Source organism: Macaca nemestrina, chromosome 16, assembly GCF_043159975.1.
Source record: "Macaca nemestrina isolate mMacNem1 chromosome 16, mMacNem.hap1, whole genome shotgun sequence".
NCBI lineage: Eukaryota > Metazoa > Chordata > Mammalia > Primates > Cercopithecidae > Macaca > Macaca nemestrina.
Genome location: NC_092140.1, coordinates 29,584,730 through 29,597,264, shown reverse-complemented (window position 1 = coordinate 29,597,264; position 12,535 = coordinate 29,584,730). Strand labels below are relative to the sequence as shown.

The 12,535-nt window shown below is 37.1% G+C and overlaps 1 long non-coding RNA gene across 1 annotated transcript in view; it reads left to right on the top strand.

The window, feature by feature from the left end:
* The first annotated feature begins 759 nt into the window (after positions 1-759).
* The window catches only part of LOC139359207 (uncharacterized), a 98,505-nt gene continuing 86,729 nt past the window's right edge, over positions 760-12,535 (top strand). The window contains exons 1-2 of the long non-coding RNA XR_011615117.1: positions 760-1,210; positions 2,874-2,980. This is a non-coding gene — a long non-coding RNA (uncharacterized lncRNA). The remainder of the gene's footprint in view (positions 1,211-2,873; positions 2,981-12,535) is intronic.

The window sequence follows — 12,535 nt, the reverse complement described above, 5'->3', positions numbered from 1 at the left end:
ACTTTAGGTTAAGTTTTATAAGACACTACCAAATTGTCTTTGAAAGTGGCTATGACATTTAGCCTTCTCATCAACAAATGAATGGCAGTTTCTCTAGATCCACATCCTTCCCAGAATTTTAAGTTGTCTGTGTTCTGGATACTGATTATTCCAGTAAGTACATAGTGGTATCTAACTTTCGTTTTAATTTGCATTTCCCTGATGACATTTGATGGGGAAGAGGTATGGAAAAGCTCTCTACTTTCCATTCAATTTTGGGATGAACCATAAACCGTTCCAAAAAATTTAACTATTTTTTAAAATATATTTTAAAAATCTTAAGGTATAGGATGAATGTGGGTTGTAAAGTTGAAGAATCAATATCTCGCATTTCTAAGTATAAATACTATCAACTCTAAATAATCTAGCTGTATTAATCAAATTCGATTAAATTAAAGCTTGGCGACTATAAATAAAGCTGAAGAATACTACAGAAATGCTAAATTCCTACAAGTGTCTTATAAGAAAAGTAAATTATATTGTTGAGAAAAAATGTTAACAACTCTATTTTTTTGTTTTGTTTTGGGAGCAATGTTGGTAAAACTTTCTGTTTTAAAATATTAAAATTTTAATCACTTTTAAGATAGTTCATAAAAAATGTTCAATGTTAAATTACTTAAAACCAAATCTGCACTCCTTTCACACCCAGTAACAATGGTTTTAGAATTGTAGCTAAGCATTTAATAATATCAGTTGTGTGTCTTCATGTTACAATGAAAAATAGGCTTATGGAGAACATGAAGGGAACTTCTGGCTAATGATGAGACTGCCAGGTGGGAGAGGGTTCCCGGCAAAACTCAGCTGGCCTGAGCACTGGGGTGGAGCCTTGGAAAGTTTTCGTGGTTTCCGGTGGGCTAGGCCCCTCCTCTTCCTGTGTGGAACCTGGGATTTGAACTGGGAAGGGGGGAAGCAATCTAGCAGGATCCTGTGGGTTTGCGGAGAGTCCCTGTTTTCCCTTTTTTCTTTTTCACTCAATAAAAACTTGCTTTACTCACCCTTCAGACCATCTGTGAGCCCAGACTTTATAGGCCATGGAACAAGGACCCCATCTTTATCTGAACTAAGGAAAAATCCTGCAACATTTTTGGCGTGCAACAGGACCCCATCTTTATCTGAACTAAGGAAAAATCCTGCAACATTTTTGGCGTGCAACGTGGGGGCTCTAGAAGCGGTGAGTGAAATGCAAACGGAGAGATCTTTTTTTCCCCCTCTGGATTTTAAGCTTTTTCATCCTCAAACTTCTGAGGTTATGGGAAACCGCACCCCCACCCCTTGTCGCTTCTGGGAATCAGGCCTTTTCATGGCCTTTTTCTTTCTTCTTTAAGGACAAACCAGCAAGCAGCAGCTCCGCGCCGCCCACCACCCTCACCTCTGTGCCAGGACCTGGACGCATGGCCCAAGGGTCCCACACACAGGAGGCTGGCTGGTTCCCAGCCACATACTTCCGCAGCCTTCCCCTTCCCTGGCCAAGGTGTTTAACTCTATTGGACAGTAATTAAGGGTAAACTTTTCTCCCTGGTGGAGGAACCAGTTGCATAAGAATAAAAGGTTCTTCCCCAGGCATTTTTAAACTGTTTTTTCTTCCCCTTCTCTACCCCATCAGCAGTTAACTTTTTAAAGTTTTTTTTTTTTTTTTTCTTGTTTTGTTTTTCAGAAGACATTTTTCTAAGCCAGGCCCCCCAACTGTCTCTGTTTATATTCTCTGCAAGCTTTGGTTGTGAAAGCAAGCCTCCATCTTGCTTTCCATCCTGGAGGGCATGGTTTGTAACTGTGGTGGCATGGCTTTGTTTAGCAATCCTGCCTTAGGGAATAAGTTCCTTTCTGGTTTGATACCTGCATGTTTTCCTAGCCCTGTATCTTATAGAACCCCACCTGGGAACTGGGTTTTTTCCTGCCTGTCTGTGTCTGTGTATTGTCTGTAAAAATAGCTCTAATTAATTTGGCTTAAAGAAAGACAAGCGCTTGGATTGAATATTTTCTGAAGGGAAGATAAAAGCTGTGGTACCTTTCAGTTAATATGACTTTAATCTTTGAGAAATAAAAAGAGCCTTAAAGACTATTGGTAAAATGCAGGTATCATTACAATGTAAATAGGTGACTAAATTATATGGGCAGATGCAAGGCTTGCTAAATGTTTTCAGGTTATAGACTGCTTTCTGAGTCTTGAGAACTACTTGACTTGCCGGCTTCACAGTTGTCAAGGCCTGGGGATATATGGAACTATCCACACCCTTAATTATGCTGAAAAACGTCAAACCTTGGCTGCACTTAGCACACAATTAAAGCAACTTACCAGGTTTCACCTTAAAGTTAGAAATTGTTAGAAGTTATTATTACGACATGTAATTGAAACTACTGGAAATAAATGATGTTCAATCTTTAGGTTATATTTTTAGGAATAATGTTAATACATATTCCAAAATTGTATGGAATTTCTAAAACTCTAATGTCTAAGTATATGCTATCAATAGTAATTGAGGTTATGTTAAGTTATTGTAAATCATGGAGCTAACCAAACTTCATCAATCATGTTTCTAACTCTAACTACCCTAGATGTTTTGCTATTCATAGACAATTGTTTTTCTTGTTTTAATCCTTTTCAAAAGATGGTTTATAATTTATAGAACTGCAACAGGTGTTCTCATATACAGGCTTCCAGTAACTTTGGAGATTATAATATTGGAATAAAGCAAAACATACAGGACTCATAAAGAGCCGAATGTTCACAAATATTAAGCAAAACAAATGTTAACTAAATGGACTAAACTCAGAAAGCTGAAGCAACCTTTTTGATTTTTGCTTGGAATAATCCTGATCCATGTTTTGTTTTTCAGAGTCAAGGAAACTTATTTTGAACTATTTACAGCCTTACTCCTATGAACAAAATTTGGAGCACGTTTGCTTCTCTTTGCCTGAATCCTCTAGAATTTGGAAACTGTCTGTGAGTATTCTTAACTTATGGCAATATAGTTGTTTGCATCAGTGCAATAAGAATCCATTTTTCTTTTGCAATGGGACACAATTGGAGAAAGTGGTCATTTTACCAAGGGTGGAAGGGTATGCTTCCTTTAAGGACTCAATCTTGACTTGTAGAGCTGATAAAAGCCCCATGGGAGACTGGCCTTATACTGTCGTTTACATAGTCCCTGTATAGGGTTTTTTACCTGTGGTCAGTAAAGAATGTCACTTTCTAACAGATCCAGGAGCTCCAAATTTCTAACATGTCCTGCAGCTCCAAGTTTGTCTTAGGACCTTAAGAGGAAAGGATCACCCAACTCACAGGTACTTGAGGAGACAGATCCTTTAAAGTTCAGCTTTAAAGGCCTTATCTGAGATTTCTTGTGGTACAGACTTTCATCAAAGCCAATCCAAAAGGCCTATGTAGAAACAGTTATTCTTGCTGCACTTTATGCAAATAATCAGGCAAGTATAAAACTAAATTCTGTGTTGCAAATAACTCAGTCCTAACATAATTTGTTTTAAATGAGGACTGGAAGGAGAGAAATTATGTTTTAAAAAATTTTTATTATTATTATTATTTTTTATTATACTTTTAAGTTCTAGGGTACATGTGCATAACGTGCAGGTTTGTTACATATGTATACATGTCCCATGTTGGTGTGCTGCACCCATCAACACCCATCAACTCGTCATTTACATCAGGTATAACTCCTAATGCCATCCCTGCCCCCTCTCCCCTCCCCACAATAGGCCCCGGTGTGTGATATTCCCCTTCCCATGTCCAAGTGATCTCATTGTTCAATTCCCACCTGTGAGTGAGAACATGCGGTGTTTGGTTTTCTGTTCTTGCAATAGTTTGCTGAGAATGATGGTTTCCAGCTGCATCCATGTCCCTACAAAGGACACGAACTCATCCCTTTTTATAGCTGCATAGTATTCCATGGTGTATATGTGCTACATTTTCTTAATCCAGTCTGTCATTGATGGACACTTGGGTTGATTCCAAGTCTTTGCTATTGTGAATAGTGCTGCAATAAACAAACGTGTGCATGTGTCTTTATAGAAGCATGATTTATAATTCTTTGGGTATATACTCAGTAATGGGATGGCTGGGTCATATGGTATGAGAAATTATGTTTTAAAACTTATCATACATTTGTCACTAAATTCTAAACTCATCAGTTGTTTTTAAGTTTTTGCCTACATTTACACTAACCCTGCTTGTTCCGGTGAACCAACCAGTAATCTCTGGCTGCAGCTCAGAAAGAACAAAAGGGATGGATAATGTAGAAACCTGGATCAGTATTCTAGTCCTGAGCAATTATTCTGCAAATCGTGCCAGTTGATGGCAATAAATAGGATGCCCACCACTTGAAGGTTTCCTTTTGGGAAAGTAAGACCAAGGGAACTAACCAAAGCCAATACCATACACCCGTATTTCAGCAAGCATAACTATAGCCGTCAATTTTCTGGGTGTGTCACAAGATGACTTTTTCTCTCCTTTGTTGGAGGAGGACTCAGTTCCAGTTTCACCTTAGCATTCAGCTTATGATAAGGAGTCCATGCAGCACCCCCTGAGACACATTTTTTTCCCAAACTCAATTGCAAATTTTAGGTCAAAGCCCTAGGAAGAAAACTGGATCTCAGGGATCCAGAGGCAAAGTATAAAAGAAGTTAAAAAGCATGGTGCAGGTGAACATGGATGATCCTGCCTATCAAGCCAACTCCAAGCGTCCTGTTTCATGGATAAAGGTCACATTAGTATCCATGGCATAAATGAGGTCTAGGGAATCCCAGGCTACTGACAGCAGGGGAGATAGGGCATACATGGGTAAGAGTGGGTGATTCCAACCCCCTGGATCCCTTTGCTTCATGGGTGCAAGCTGCTTTGGCACTCATGTCAGCACCTACTAAGGTTGCTGAGACCCAGGGATACAAAGACGGAAGAAGGAAAGAGGATGCTCTTCCCTCTCTCCCTCATGTACCCCAGGTATCTGCTAAGAAGAGAAGGGAACCAGTGATGCCTTTTCCCCTCTCCTCTGTCTAGATGGGTAGCCATTCATCTTTAGTCTGTAACCCTTTCAAATGCATCCTGAACCCCTGGGACTCCTTTGAAAAAACACCTTTTTCTCCTTTCTTCTCCTTTCTCTCTTCACAGATAGGTAATTGTGTCTCTACTACAGGACACTCTCCTCAAATGCATTCTCCAAACTGGGAAGAGTTAATTTCCCAAACCTTAAACTGGTCGGCTTACGATTGGGCTCAGGGGAAGGCAACCAGAAGCCCAACATGCCAGCAAAAGGGTAGAGGTTTTTTGTTTTTGTTTCTGGTTTTTGAGATGAAGTTTTGCCCGGGTGGGGTGCAGTGGCGTGATCTTGGCTCACTGCAATCTCCACCTCCCAGGTTTAAGCTATTTTCCTGCCTTAGCCTCCTGAGTAGCTAAGATTACAGGCCTGAGACACCAGGCCTGGTTAATTTTTTGTATTTTTAGTAGAGACAGGGTTTTGCCATGTTGGCCAGATTGGTCTTGAACTCCTGACCTCAGGTGATCCACCCATTTTGGCCTACCAAAGTGCTGGGATTACAGGCATGAGCCACTACGCCCAGCCAAGGGTAAGTATTTTTTACCAGTCAGGCTTTTGGCCTCAGTCTCCCTGTGCAAACTGGTAAAAGGCCTCAACATTTTTGAGCTGTCCTTGCCTCTCCCGTTGTTTTGTTTTGATACATGTTTTCTAATAACCTGGTTTGTCTGTTCCTGCCTTCCGCTCATGAGACTCCAAATGGTCATGCAACTGGAGCCTCTGACAATGGCCCCTTCTGTTGGGGACCCTTAGATAGGCCTCTGAGGGAGCTGTGACTGCCATTTTCCCAAAACAGTGCCTCCTAAAACAGCGCCCCCTGTCAGCATGAAGCAGTTAAGATTGGTCTTTGTCCTTATCCTTATTCTAATGGCAATTAGATGTACTTCTTTAGAGTGAGGAATTAGACAGCCAGGTGGGAGGGAGTCCTGGGCAGAATCCAGCCAGGCTGCACACTCAGGTGGAGCCTTGGGAAGTTTGCGCCATTTGCAGCAGGGTGAAGCCTATCCCCTCCTCTTCCTGTGTGGAACCTGGGATTCAAAGGGCGAGACAGGAAGCACTCTAGCAGGGGATTCTGGCCTTGTAGAGAGTCCATATTTTCCCTTTTTTTCCTTCTCACCAAATAAAACCCTGCTTTACTCGCCCTTCGAACCATCTGCAAGCCTAAACTTTCATGGCCATGGGACAAGGATCCTATCTTTAGCTGACTCAAGAAAAAGTCCTGTAACAATGTTGAAGTCTATTATTTAATCTGTATGCTGGTCAAATATGTATACTCATGGTGTGTGGTTTTGTTATGCTATACCTTTGTAATTTATACACTTTATGTTATATTTAATAAAATGTTCAATAAGCAGTTCATATGACTAATTCTGCACATTTTTTATGTTAAAAAAACACAAAATGACACATGAAATCCTTATTTCCCTGCTTTATATCCCTGTTCTATCCTAGCAATACACTCCAAATGTGATTTAGTTTTTGAAATGATTGTAGTGCTTTCCACAAAGAAGACACTTTTAATTTATTTTCATCTGTTTATTTACTTATAGTACCATCAATCTAATATCTATACAATCTAATATCTATACAATCTAATATCTATCTTAACTGTCCATCAATTTGATTTACACATAATGGATGATAATGTATACATTGTAGTTGTATCTTGAGTTTTAATTATGTTTTAAAAAATATTTTGGCATTCTCTCCAGAACAAAGTCATTCTTTATAATAACTTTTCATCATATGAATGTACCAGGATTTACTTTATCAGTTTTTTGTTGATAGTCACATTGGTTGATTTCAGTTTTTGGCCATTATAAATGATAATACATCATAATTAACTTGAGTGTGTGTTTTGGGGGATGGAGGGTGTATGTGTACGTACAGAGAATTTTATGAGTATATCAGTAATCACAGTACATATAGCAGATAGTCACAGGGTATACCTTCATTTCTAGCTGTGATGGTTAAAAAGGTACCAGCATTTAAGTTTTTCTAAACATTGCAAATTTACCTCCAGAAATGTTCACAATTTACAGACCTATTAACAGTTTAAAAGACAGATATACTTAATGGCTATTGGTTTGTCAAATTAAGAGTTTTTAATAACACAGGTAAAAAATTGTTATTTATTTCCATTATTAAAATTAAATATCCAACTCTTTTGCTATTCTTAACTTTTATCTTTATCATTTAGCTATTTACATCCTTTCTCATTTTCCAAATAAGTTTGTTTGTGATGGATTTCTTATTTTTATGAGCTCTGTATTCGACTAATAAGTAAGAATCTCACTGTAGTATTTTTCGCAATTTTTAAATACCTTGATTGATTATTTTTGATAGTATTCTACATTTTTATATAGTCAGATATACCTATATTTTTTTTTTTACTTTTGGAGTGTGTTACATGTGTTGCTTAGAAAAATTCCTCAAACAAAATAAGCCAAGAGAATATTGCAGAGTTCTTTTCTGAGACTTGGATTAACTTTCCAGATTATAATTCTTCATTATTTAGGGAAAACAAACAAACAAAAAAAGAAGTGAAGTTAATAACTGTAACTTATTTTTACTCCTTGGTACTCTAAACTCTGAACTTTAAATCCTGAGACGTATATATATGATGCAACAAAATGCATGTAATACTTAACAAAATTGTTTTTATTTATTCAGGGATATTATTCAAGCTTAATCTATTAAAGGAAAAGCTGCCTCTAGGACCTATACTTAAAAGACAAATAATGAAATTGGATGACATTATTGATTCCTAATCAGATCAATAAAAAGAGGTTTCTCAAACTGGGGAAATGGGAGTGAAAAATTATTCAGGTACAAATAGTTCCTGACTTACCATAGTTTGATTTACAATTTTTCAACTTTACAATTTTGTGACAGTAACATGCATTCAGTAGAAACTGAATTTTAAGTACCCGTACAAACATTCTCTTTTCACTTTCAGCTCAGTATTCATTAAATTATTAGAGATATTTAACAATTTATTATAGAATAGGCTTTGTATTAGATGACTTTTCCCAACTGTAGGCTAATGTAAGTGTTCTGAGTATGTTTAAGGTAGGCTAGTCTAAGGTATGATGTTGGGTAGGGTAGATTTTTTTTTTTTTTTTTGAGACGGAGTTTTGATTTGTCACCTAGGCTGGAGTTCAGTGGCGTTATCATGGCTCACTGCAACCTCCACCTCCTGGGTTCATGCGATTCTCCTGCCTCAGCCTCCCAAGCAGCTGGGATTATAGGTGTACACCAGCATGCCCAGCTAATTTTTGTATTTTTAGTAGGGACGGGATTCACCATGTTGACCAGCCTGGTTTTGAACTCCTGACTTCCAGTGATCCACCCCGCCTTGGCCTCTCAAATTGCTGGGATTACAGGAGTGAGCCACTGCACCTGGCCTTGGGATAGAGTATTAAAGTGCATTTTCAATTTATGATGGATTTATTTGGATGTAATCTCATTATATAAAGTCGAGGAGAATTTGTACTTTATACAAAGAAGAAAAGTGACTCACTTTCACAGGATTAGGAAACCAATTGAGTAATGTCCAATGCATAGAACATTTTTGTGAATAAAAATAAAAGCTCTGTTGAAATATCCTATGACTGATTTCTGTCTTTGTGTGTTTTAAGAATTGTCTTAGTCTAAAATTTTGCCAAGTATTAATTAAGAACTGAATAGGAGGAAATCTCTCCTTCCCTTGAAAAAGTGTTTCCTAATAAAAAGTGGGCTAGCAAACACAGTCAACTCTCATAACATTTATTTTCTCATTTTCAACCCTAAAAATTAATCTATGAAAAATTATTTTTGTAATAAGCATTACACACATCTTATACACACAGACACAAAACCTGTTGCAAGTGTGGTTCACTCTCATGTCCTTACCAACTTAAAATGCCATCATTATGACATACTATATAGTATATGTATTTTTGGTGTTTTTTCCTGAACTCTGTCTGTTCCTTTGATTTATGTATCTTGATGATAGTAACAAATTATGTTAATTATTCTAGCTTCCAATCTTTTAGTGTGTTAAGACTATGTTTTGCCTCATTACTCTTTTTTTTAATGATTTTCCTGATTAGTCTACTATATTTATTTTCTCAGTAACCCTGTCCTGCTGTTATTTTAATTGGATTTCAGTTGAATTTATAGATTGACTTAAGAAAATTTTATATCTTTACAATTTGAGCTTTTTAAAATCTAGAACTATATTACACTTTCCATTTATTTTAATCATTTATTTGTTTCTCAGTAGGTATTGTTACTTTTCTATGCTCTTTTGTTTCTTCCTCTCTCCCATTTCCCTGTAAATATTGACATAGATGCAGATATAGATATAAATGCTTTGTTTACTACTCTAAAGAGGTTTGTTTTCTGTCATATATTTTAAGCATCTTTTTATTCCTGAAAAAGAAGATGACTCCTTTAGATTAGTTTTGTAACTTTTTATTATAGTAAATTCTTTAATTTTTAATGAGTTTTTTAGATGATTCTCATGTGTTTTTCTGATATGCAATTAAATAATCTTCCATGTTTCTTCTTTGTAGACTATATTTAAAACTAGTATTTTAACTATGTCTAAATCAATATGGTTAGCACTGCTAAAATAAATAGAATAATACTTGTTATACTGGGCAAGATTGACTTGTCTAGTTCATGAATTCAATAGGAAAGAATCTTGTGTATTTCTTTCAAGCATAAGTATACTTACATAGAATATGGTCATTAATTACTCATAGTCAAATTAATGGATATACATCCACACACATATGTCATGTTAAATATGTATCTATATTATCTATTTAACATTTAAAAAATTAAATATAAATGTTGAATTAGTCAATTTCTCTCGTCGTCAACTTGATCATTTGGTTTTATTTTTTTTTTAATTTTTTTTTATTATACTTAAAAGTTCTAGGGTACATGTGCACAACATGCAGGTTTGTTACATATATATACATGTGCCATGTTGGTGTGCTGTACCCATTAACTCATCATTTACATTAGGTATATCTCCTGGTGCTATCCCTCCCCCCTCCCCCCGCCACAATAGGACCCAGTGTGTGATGCTCCCCTCCCTGTGTCCAAGTGATCTCATTGTTCAATTCCCATCTATAAGTGAGAACATGTGGTATTTGGTTTTCTGTTCTTGCAATAGTTTGCTGAGAATGATGGTTTCCAGCTGCATCCATGTCCCTACAAAGGACATGAAATCATCCTTTTTGATGGCTGCATAGTATTCCATGGTGTATATGTGCCACATTTTCTTAATCCAGTCTGTCACTGATGGATATTTGGGTTGATTCCAAGTCTTTGCTATAGTGAATAGTGCCGCAATAAACATACATGTGCATGTGTCTTTATAGAAGCATGATTTATAATCCTTTGGGTATATACCCAGTAATGGAATGGCTGGGTGAAATGGTATTTCTAGTTCTAGATCCTTGAGGAATTGCCACACTGTTTTCCACAATGGTTGAACTAGTTTACAGTCCCACCAACAGTGTAAAAGTGTTCCTATTTCTCCACATCCTCTCCAGCACCTGTTGTTTCCTGATTTTTTAATGATCGCCATTCTAACTGGTGTGAGATGGTATCTCATTGTGGTTTTGATTTGCATTTCTCTGATGGCGAGTGACGATGAGCATTTTTTCATGTGTCTGTTGTCTGTATGAATATCTTCTTTTGAGAAGCGTCTATTCATATCCTTTGCCCACTTTTTGATGGGGTTGTTTGTTTTTTTCTTGTAAATTTGATTGAGTTCTTTATAGGTTCTGGATATTAGCCCTTTGTCAGATGGGTAGATTGCAAAAAATTTCTCCCATTCTCTAGGTTACCTGTTCACTCTGATGGTAGTTTTTTTTTGCTGTGCAGAAGCTCTTTAGTTTAATTAGATCTCATTTGTCAATTTTGGCTTTTGTTGCTGTTGCTTTTGGTGTTTTAGACATGAAGTCCTTACCCATGCCTATGTCCTGAATGGTATTCCCTGGGTTTTCTTCTAGGGTTTTTATGGTATTAGGTCTAACATTTAAGTCTCTAATCCATCTCGAATTAATTTTCGTATAAGGAGTAAGGAAAGGATGCAGTTTCAGCTTTCTACTTATGGCTAGCCAATTTTCCCAGCACCATTTATTAAATAGGGAATCCTTTCCCCATTTCTTGTTTTTGTCATGTTTGTCAAAGATCAGATGGCTGTAGATGTGTGGTATTATTTCTGAGGGCTCTGTTCTGTTCCACTGGTCTATGTCTCTGTTTTGGTACCAGTACCATGCTGTTTTGGTTACTGTAGCCTTGTAGTATAGTTTGAAGTCAGGTAGCGTGATGCCTCCAGCTTTGTTCTTTTGGCTTAGGATTGTCTTGGCAATGCCGGGTCTTTTTTGGTTCCATATGAACTTTAAAGCAGTTTTTTCCAATTCTGTGAAGAAACTCATTGGTAGCTTAATGGGGATGGCATTGCATCTATAAATTACCATGGACAGTATGGCCATTTTCACAATATTGATTCTTCCTATCCATGAACATGGTATGTTCTTCCATTTGTTTGTGTCCTCTTTTATTTCACTGAGTAGTGGTTTGTAGTTCTCCTTGAAGAGGTCCTTTACAGCCCTTGTAAGTTGGATTCCTAGGTATTTCATTCTCTTTGAAGCAATTGTGAATGGAAGTTCATTCATGATTTGGCTCTCTGTTTGTCTGTTACTGGTGTATAAGAATTCTTGTGATTTTTGCACATTGATTTTGTATCCTGAGAATTTGCTGAAGTTGCTTATCAGCTTAAGGAGATTTTGGGTTGAGACGATGGGTTTTGCTAAATATACAATCATGTCATCTGCAAAGAGGGACAATTTGACTTCTTCTTTTCCTAACTGAATACCCTTGATTTCTTTCTCTTGCCTGATTGCCCTAGCCAGAACTTCCAAACTATGTTGAATAGGAGTGGTGAGAGAGGGCATCCCTGTCTTGTGCCAGTTTTCAAAGGGAATGCTTCCAGTTTTTGCCCATTCAGTATGATATTGGCTGTGGGTTTGTCATAAATAGCTCTTATTATTTTGAGATACATTCCATCAGCACCGAATTTATTGAGAGTTTTTAACATGAAGGGCTGTTGAATTTTGTCAAAGGCCTTTTCTGCATCTATTGAGATAATCATGTGGTGTTTGTCTTTGGTTCTGTTTATATGCTGGATTACATTTACTGATTTGCATATGTTGAACCAGCCTTGCATCCCAGGGATGAAGCCCACTTGATCATGGTGGATAAGCTTTTTGATATGCTGCTAGATTCGGTATGCCAGTATTTTGTTGAGGATTTTTGCATCGATGTTCATCAGGGATATTGGTCTAAAATTTTCTTTTTTGGTTGTATCTCTGTCAGGCTTTGGTATCAGGATGACGTTGGCCTTGTAAAATGAGTTAGGGAGGATTCCCTCTTTTTCTATTGATTGG